We start from the raw sequence: 8,347 nt of genomic DNA, 5'->3' as shown, positions 1-8,347 counted from the left end.
ACCTCTCCCCGCATTTCGTTTTGAATAAAAAGTCGTGGGTTTGTAGAGTGTGTGTAGAAAGATCGACATTAAAGCGACAAGCTAATGGAAATCAATGTGCAAGTAGAAAGAGAAGAGACGATCAAGTTGAAAAACCATTCTATAACAAATACTAGTCTGTCTGTAGCCATGTTGTTATATACACAGTCCGTACATTTTTATCATTTTATCATGTGGACAATATAAACTACATCGACTTAACCCTTCACTTTACATTGGATGGTCAGTTTTAGAACCATTGTTATATCCGTGTTTCGAATAGCAGTGTCAACAGTGATGCTAACGGAGCCGCTTTTGTTTTAGTTAAAAAAAAATGTTTTTATTCATCCAGTGGGTGTTGTGTGCGGGTGGAATAACCTCCTTTGGTTTTCGTTAAATTTGGTTTTATTATTAGTACCACCTTTTTTTCGCCCAATCGGTGCTGTGTGTGAGGTAGGTTGGGTGCTTTAGTCAGCCTATAGAGACTTACCATTTGAGGCGAGATCGCTCGAGAAGGTTACAAGAAGTGATTTCAATTTTTCCGTAAATGTAACCCTGCAACTGAATTTTAATCAATAGCCAGAGGGGTAAAATCTCGATTCTAACACCTCTTCGATATAAAAAGAATTGTGCCCATTTTTAAGACATTAGCCATTTGATCGATTCGAACAGTGGTAAAGTTGGATGAAATTGTCAAGGGATAATGTCAGATTAATTGGTCATTCGTTCCTAGAGTTTTACAACCACTTCCACCATGGATGATATCGTAGACAAGCAGATTAATTGCAGTTGAAATTGTTTTATAGTTGAAGATGTTGAATAAAATCCAAAATCATGTTTAGGAATTTAGGCATGATCTATGGTGGCTGATTTTTAGGCTTTTATTCAATACAACACCAGGTTGTCATCTACTGCACTTGATTCTCACCTCTATCTCTCCATGTAAATAATGTTTTATTGTGTGTTCAGAGAGCCGGGAAAAATCCGGGTCTCGTCAAAATGCACATCGTAACAAATCTTCTCACGCGAAATTAACCTCAAATATGAAAACCTTGATCCTCGGTATTACACAATATTGTGAAATCCCGGCGTCCAATTACAAAAGGATCACCTCTATCGACTTATTCTCTTGTTTTATTGACAGACATCTAAGCTAAGCTTCCCGCCTCTAACTTCCTGCCAACTCGGTGCATAGATTCGTTAGCGTTGTTGTCCCTAATAGCTAGGTTGCCGCGATGGATGCACAAGGCTACGCCTGCATTGATGACATTGTCCAGTCGTTACTACCAATTGTCCCCGGTAAGACTGGGTGGTTCGGAGTTTTGAGTAAGGTTACGCTACAGCCGATACAGTTTACATATTTAAAGAGCGTGTTTCTCATAGCAGTTCAACTCATCTTGCTTAAGTTCCCCTACAACATTAAGCCTTTGATATCCACAATGGAATATTTGCTAGGAGGGGTTAAGTCATCATTCAATATTGACTTGAATGTCTTCTAGCAGCTGACGGTCTCTTTTAAGTCGCTCAGGAGAAGCAAACATTAAACTTTTGTTGCTCTTTAAATCAATGAAAATATTCAATAGAAAATTCGAAATCTTCAGGTGTTTTTCTTCAACGACTGTTTGAAAAGCAAATGTTCCACTATTGTATCTGTTTAAAAATTTTCGTCTTTACTCCACTTCTCCGTATCTTGTCTGATTAGGACATCATCAATGTTAATGTTCAGATTCTTGACAATGAAGGTTTGAAAAGGGCATCTGTAATCGACTTTGCAAATTGTCGTCACATTAAGACCGTATCACAATTTACGTTTTTTTTATGATAAGGTACTAAACAGGGATCTATGCTCAGATCACTCGAACCAGAAAGTTTTAAATTTAAATATATCGCACGTAGTATACTTACTTCGCACCCCTCCATAATTTAATATTTGTTTCATTCTGTTTAATAATGGAGGGGTTGAATGGCCGAATGGTTAGCGCGTGCTCGTTGTATCATAAGGTCTGCCATTGAGTCAACTGGCGTGGTTTCGATTCCCCGGTTGTACGTGACAAGGAGTACGGTCGGCTGTCCAACCTTGTGGGTATTTTCCGGGTCCTCCAGTTTCCTCCCACTGCTAAAGACCCTACGCGTAAGCGAATTATTGAAATAAAATTAAAAATTAAACCATATGTTAGTTCCGAAATGACCTAGTTCGTGTCGAGTGAACGTTACCCCCCCCCCCTTTTTTCTCTGTCTCATTTTGTTAAATAAGTTTAGTTTTGTTTTCGCTATAATAAGTTTTTGCGTTTTGCATTGATATGTCGCATTGATATAATTGATACCATTTACAGATTATGTTCAGGCACTGAAAGTATTAAGAGTCAAAATGTATGTGTGGGAGGGATATAGAAAATAGTGCTCGGAAAAATATTTAAATTCGAACATTCGATCTAGAATAGTTTTGCGAGCACTAATTTCTATATTGTTCCCACACACACATTTTGGCTCTTAATACATCCAGTACCTGAACATAATCTGTAAGTGGTATCTATTATATCAAATGCGACATAGTATCAGGTGTATATTCTAAACATTCGATTTAGAATAGTTCTGTACGACGATTCGAATTGCTTTTTTAAGTATTCGTTATTCGATATCAATTAAAATTAATTGAATTTTTTCTGGGCTTATTTTTCTGCCCAATATAATTTATTTTATTAATATTTAATCAATGCAACCAACTAGTATTTTAAAAAAATATATACAAATACAAAAAGGAAAATATATTACACCAAAAATAGTACAAAAGATAATAATTTTAGTTAAATAGATTATTCGAATATCATTTGAATAATAAATTAGAATATACGAAGAGTAAAATCAGCATTTCGATGAAACCACTAATTCCTTTCCAAACTGTAGCACCAACACAGTGTAGCCATCGTAAACGGGTGACATGCATAATACATGGCATTAATGGTGTCATATTATGGAAATTAGTAAATAGGATCGGAAATTAAAAAAAAGTTTTTCTGGTTAAAAAACAAAACAAAAAAGTAATTCTTCCATGGAATTTAAAAACAGATTATTGAGCCATTCTAATGTTTATCGCTGGGAGATCGATATATCCTTCGCGTGGACAGTGCTGTTTTCTTTTTATGAATATCATCAATTTACTATATTATTTTGAATATTTAATGAAAATTCTTAGGACTTATAATTGTTAATTTTTTGTTGTTGTTAGTTTATGAATCAATACATATTTGTTTAATATCGTTTAAAGAGTGGTTGCCACAACGCCAAAGGAATTCACTACCAGGAAGCGGATCGGGTGTAGTACCTTCGCATCTTCTATAGAAAATAGTTCAGCAGTCATAAAACGTTTTGTACTATTCATACGTTTAAAATATGTCTTTCCTAATTTAAAGAATAGCGAGATAAGACAATCAAATATCTAAATTATAAAAATTATATTACGTATAAATATATTTGCAACATGTCTATATTGAAGGAAACATGATATATACCTAATGTAAGAAATTAAAGTACTGCATACAGTTAGATGTTATAAATATCCAAACCGTGTTAAACCGCGTTATTAGAATACTTCAAAATTTTGTCAAATAATCTTTAAATATTTTGCAGTTAAAAATAATCTAAGCTATAAATCCACTTTATTAGCATAGCTTATTGGTGCCAATGAAGATGTGACATATCACGTTAGACCCATCGTTAACTTCAAAGAGTAGAATTTATGACAAGTGCCAAAATGAATTATAAAATGTTTACCTTAGCAATAGTGGTATAATTGTTGATCCGCGGATAGTCCCCCTTGACTACAACAATTGTACAGAGCGCTTTTCAGAGTTGTACAGATTCTTAAGCTTGTCGAGAAGCCGTAACTCCGAGTCCTTTTCTCTTTTAACAATAATAAACCAGATATTTTTTCCAGTCTTTATTGTTGACATATGACGCATCGCTTTGGGAATATTTTTGTCCTTAAAGATATGAGGTTAGTCCGAAGTTCGGCCACAATGTGCCTATTGTTTTAAGGACATCAAAAGCCTGCATGACGCACACATTCAGATTTTAGATGCATCGTTAACGCTTCCAACCAAACAATGCTATTGAGTCGGTGTTTATTTTTCCTCGCAATATATGTTTTTAAATTTAATCAGGTTAACCACTGTGTATTTTTCGTGTGTGTTCAAAGCTTTTGCTTACATTTTTTCTAAAGACATGTTACCGGATTGGTTAATTTTGAACGCCGATCTAAGATCTATCCAATGGTGCATCGGAAAATTCTACTTGCATTTTTGAAATATTGTGCGACATGGTGTTGATTTATCTGGCTCCTACAAAGGGGTTTATAGTAAGTTTTAAGATGTTTATCATAGTAAGGCCAAGATTACATTACACAACCGTTACTACCGCATGATCAACTCGTATTACGGCAGGGCCAAAAGAAAAACTTTGTCCCGACAGTATCTTCTCCCATACACACTCGGCTTCTGAAATTTATGCCCAAACTATTTAAATAAGGTATAAGTAGTTGCAGGCATCGTGTATGGGCTTGCTTACACTTTCTAGATGATCGGATACCACATTTTGTTCATCTGAGAAGTGTAAACAGCGAACCGTTTCTTTGTAATTTGGATATTGGCAATTAAGCTCGTATTACCTTCTCCCAAATAGCATCGGCATCTGAAATCCAAGTCCAAGAAAATCACGTAATAAAAAAAAAATGAAATTAGATTTAGAGTATTACTATTCTTCAACAGCCGGGCTACTGAAGACGGGCATACGCCATCAGCTGTGCTATTGGGGGCATGGGGTGGGGATGGGATTTCGCGGCGCTACGGCATACTCTAATTTCGAGTTCAAACTGTCAGGAAATCTTTATCCGAAGGACTAGACGCCTCTTTTTACCAGTTCCCCCCCCCACTCCCCACCCCTGGACCACTGACAAGGAAACACCCCAATAAGGAAAACTCCCAAAACAGTTTCTCGGCATTAGTGAGCCAGCGTCACACTCACCGAGCCTTCAATTAAATTATCTTAAAGGACAATCACAATTCAAGATCATAGCCTGCCTAGTGCACGAAACCTGTGACTACTACATAAGTAAATTACGATGGGAAATTTAAGTCGATTGAATAGATCTTCAATCATGATTTAAATTCACATACAATTTCGATGCCCTGGCGACGACCATACATCTTTTCCAATGAAGGTTTAAGTGTATTAGGTTTACGCGGGAACTTCATCGCATAACTAACAATTTCTGTTTTACTACTGTATTCTGGGTAGTGGGCTTTTATAGGTTATGCAGTAGTATCTCACTGTTTTACCATAAAACCAACTTCGATCTAAAAAGAGTACATCTGTCTATAAAAAACTGCTTTCTCATCGTGGTTGGTTGGAATGATGAGACTGAAGCCAAGAATCTGTTTGTGTTGATTGTAAATTTGACGAGAAGAAACCGTTCAATACCGATCTTGTCATTGAGGTCAGTTGGATTAAGGTTGTCTAGAACGGACTTATTGACATGGTCAACTAGTTTGATACATCACTACTGTCTCTGAACGCGTAAACAAAGTTTTAAGACAGAGATTTCACCTCTTGTGTCAAGGTGAGAACAACTATCTTAAACGCGCCTGATTAAGCAGGCCCAGCTTAAAGACTAAGTGGTAAAAAACAAATATTATTCATAAAGACTAACGCTTTTATTGACGGGTTCTTGACCAACCTGGTAATAGTATTCTTTGTTGATTATTTCCTTCATTCAAATCACTTTACAGGCAGGTCATTTATATTCACTAGATCTCATATTCATCTCCTAAGATTGCTCTGAGCTATGACAAAATATGACCATTTAATTAAATTTATCTACTTCATATTATGACGCAAAAGTATACTGAAAGTATGGGTCCATAGGTGGCAATTGCCTGCGACGACAAATAGGGACACTTTGTCTTGTGGAGGTTTATCAGAGGATGAAATTTAATCTATGTAAATAGTTCGAATACCAAAACCAGGAAAGTGCACATATTATTACTCTGACCTGTTTTATTTATGGACGTTTGATCTATGGTACTATATTTCATTTTATTACCGTAAATATAAAAGATGCTAGGATTTTCACTGGAATTTATCATGATAAAAACCATCAACATCTCGTCCATACGTAATGTTGAAATTAAACCATGCAAGCTTCGAAAATGTTTATTCAAAAGTTTGGAGGGTTTGCTAAAATTTCCACAACAAACTTTACAAAATTTACAAAACAGGGGTCATAACGCAGTAAATAATTACATCTATATGTTGATTCCGTTTCCAAATATTTTATGATTAACCCATGCCAAAATTACCAATAATCTTTCACTATAACGCGCATAGAAGGCCGGTCTAAATATTCGCGATCTAGATTTGTAGTTAACATTAAGAAGGCAATTCTGAAGTTGAACTTTTGAAGTCTAAAAAGGGATATTCAGAGATTTGAAGCAGCCTGTGATCGATAATTTGGCTATATAGCATTTCTACTTGAAGAGCCTTCTCCTTAGAATAGCTTGAAACTTTGCGGGCTTCTGTAATTTGGAACAAGTTGTAGCAACTTCAGGAAACCTTCATCCGCTTCACCCGGATATAAATTGATATACTCAAACGTAAATTGTTAAACTTTCGTTAAGGTATGAGTTATTATGCAGTAATAACTTTTTTTACTTTCATTAAGCTATATGTCATTAAGCTGCAATAAACTTATAAGCTTTCACTAAGATATGTCTAATTTCACTCTTAGGAAAATGACTTTGAAGTGACTGATTTCCGTAACAATATGGTACGAATCTTTACATTTAGGGGAGTACTCAATATCGAGATTATAATTACTATTCTTTACATTTTTCGTTTTCATAGCTTAATCATTTGGACGTTTAAATTGCTTTAGAAATGGTGTGCGGTAATGTAATCTATAAAACGGTCTTTAAACATACCAATACCTATATGTATCTCCTACCCACAGCGTAATGGCATCTGTCCAGTAGATTTTCAACTTTTTGCAATTTAGAGAAATGGATTTGACTCCAAATTCGTGCTTGACTTTGAACTCTGTTTTAGTGCAGGTCGGGATTTTGGCTTATGTATATTGCCTTTTGGAGTTTTTTTATGAGTAAAGGGGAGGTTTCCCCAAGCTTATCAAAGGCGCTACTAGATCCTTGTAGTATGATGTTTGACAGTCCTTAAAAACCTCGTTACCAGCAGTGGGGTAAACGGCTTTCCGCAGCTCGCAGTTTTTATTTACCAGCGACTTTTTTCAACAGATAACTATTTTCAAGGATACAGAACATTGAGATGTTAGAAGACCTTATAGGAAACTCGCAATAAAGCGTTTTCAAATTTAGAAAAGAATTAATGAGAGTCTCGACCATGTTTGGATCGCGTTAGTTCCCACGTAGTTTGATCCATGTACAAAGAAAGTAAAGAACTGTGTATTTAAAGAGGGTCAGTTCGCCGTTCCCGACATTTTTCAAAAAGGTATGTCACAATTGCATGGGAAAAAGATAGATAGGCATCCCCTGTGTTTGTGATGAGATAAGCTTATATCTATAGAGGATTTGTGAATGTTGATATATAGAATAATAAGTAAGTATATCAGGAAAGTAGGGAGATATTAAGAAATGGGAACAAAGTGTTATGTTTATTGATTTATTAATAAGGTGCAAAGCTGACATTATATCCGTTATTGGTAGAGAGGTGACAATAAACAATCTTCTGACAAAATAAACAGATTTAAATTTACTATTTAAAACCTCAACACCCAAAATCCAACCACACATAAAATAATCCTTTCTTATGGTCTGTTTCGTATAAATGCTCAATCTCAATAATGGCTATAATCATTTAAATGATTAATAACGCTCGGTTAAATATTCACCCATAGGTTACTTCTAGCATAAAGTAGTCTAACACAAGAATTTCGTCGGACAAGGAAAACTTTGGGTGCCATAAAATAATTAAAAGAAAACTAAATTAACAATGCCGAATTGTCGATATTTTAAAATATCCATACACGTCAGTAAAACTTGGATACTGAGGTTTCATTTTTAAAATAAGTTATTTGAAAAAGGAAGATATTAGGTACAATGATCGGTTGTAAAATACCTACATGTATTAAGAGGGTATACAGAAAAACATGTACAGTCACTCTGATAACTTTAATTATTGCCATAGACAGAACATAATATATAACAGCACTGGTGTTTAGACTAAATGTTCCTGAACATGCCCATATACTTTCTGGACTAACGGTAAAACTAGAGAAAATAATAATTGGCACAGGAAAACAAAT

The sequence above is a fragment of the Patella vulgata genome, chromosome 2, assembly GCF_932274485.2.
Source record: "Patella vulgata chromosome 2, xgPatVulg1.2, whole genome shotgun sequence".
NCBI lineage: Eukaryota > Metazoa > Mollusca > Gastropoda > Patellidae > Patella > Patella vulgata.
Note: the sequence above shows the minus strand (reverse complement) of the source record.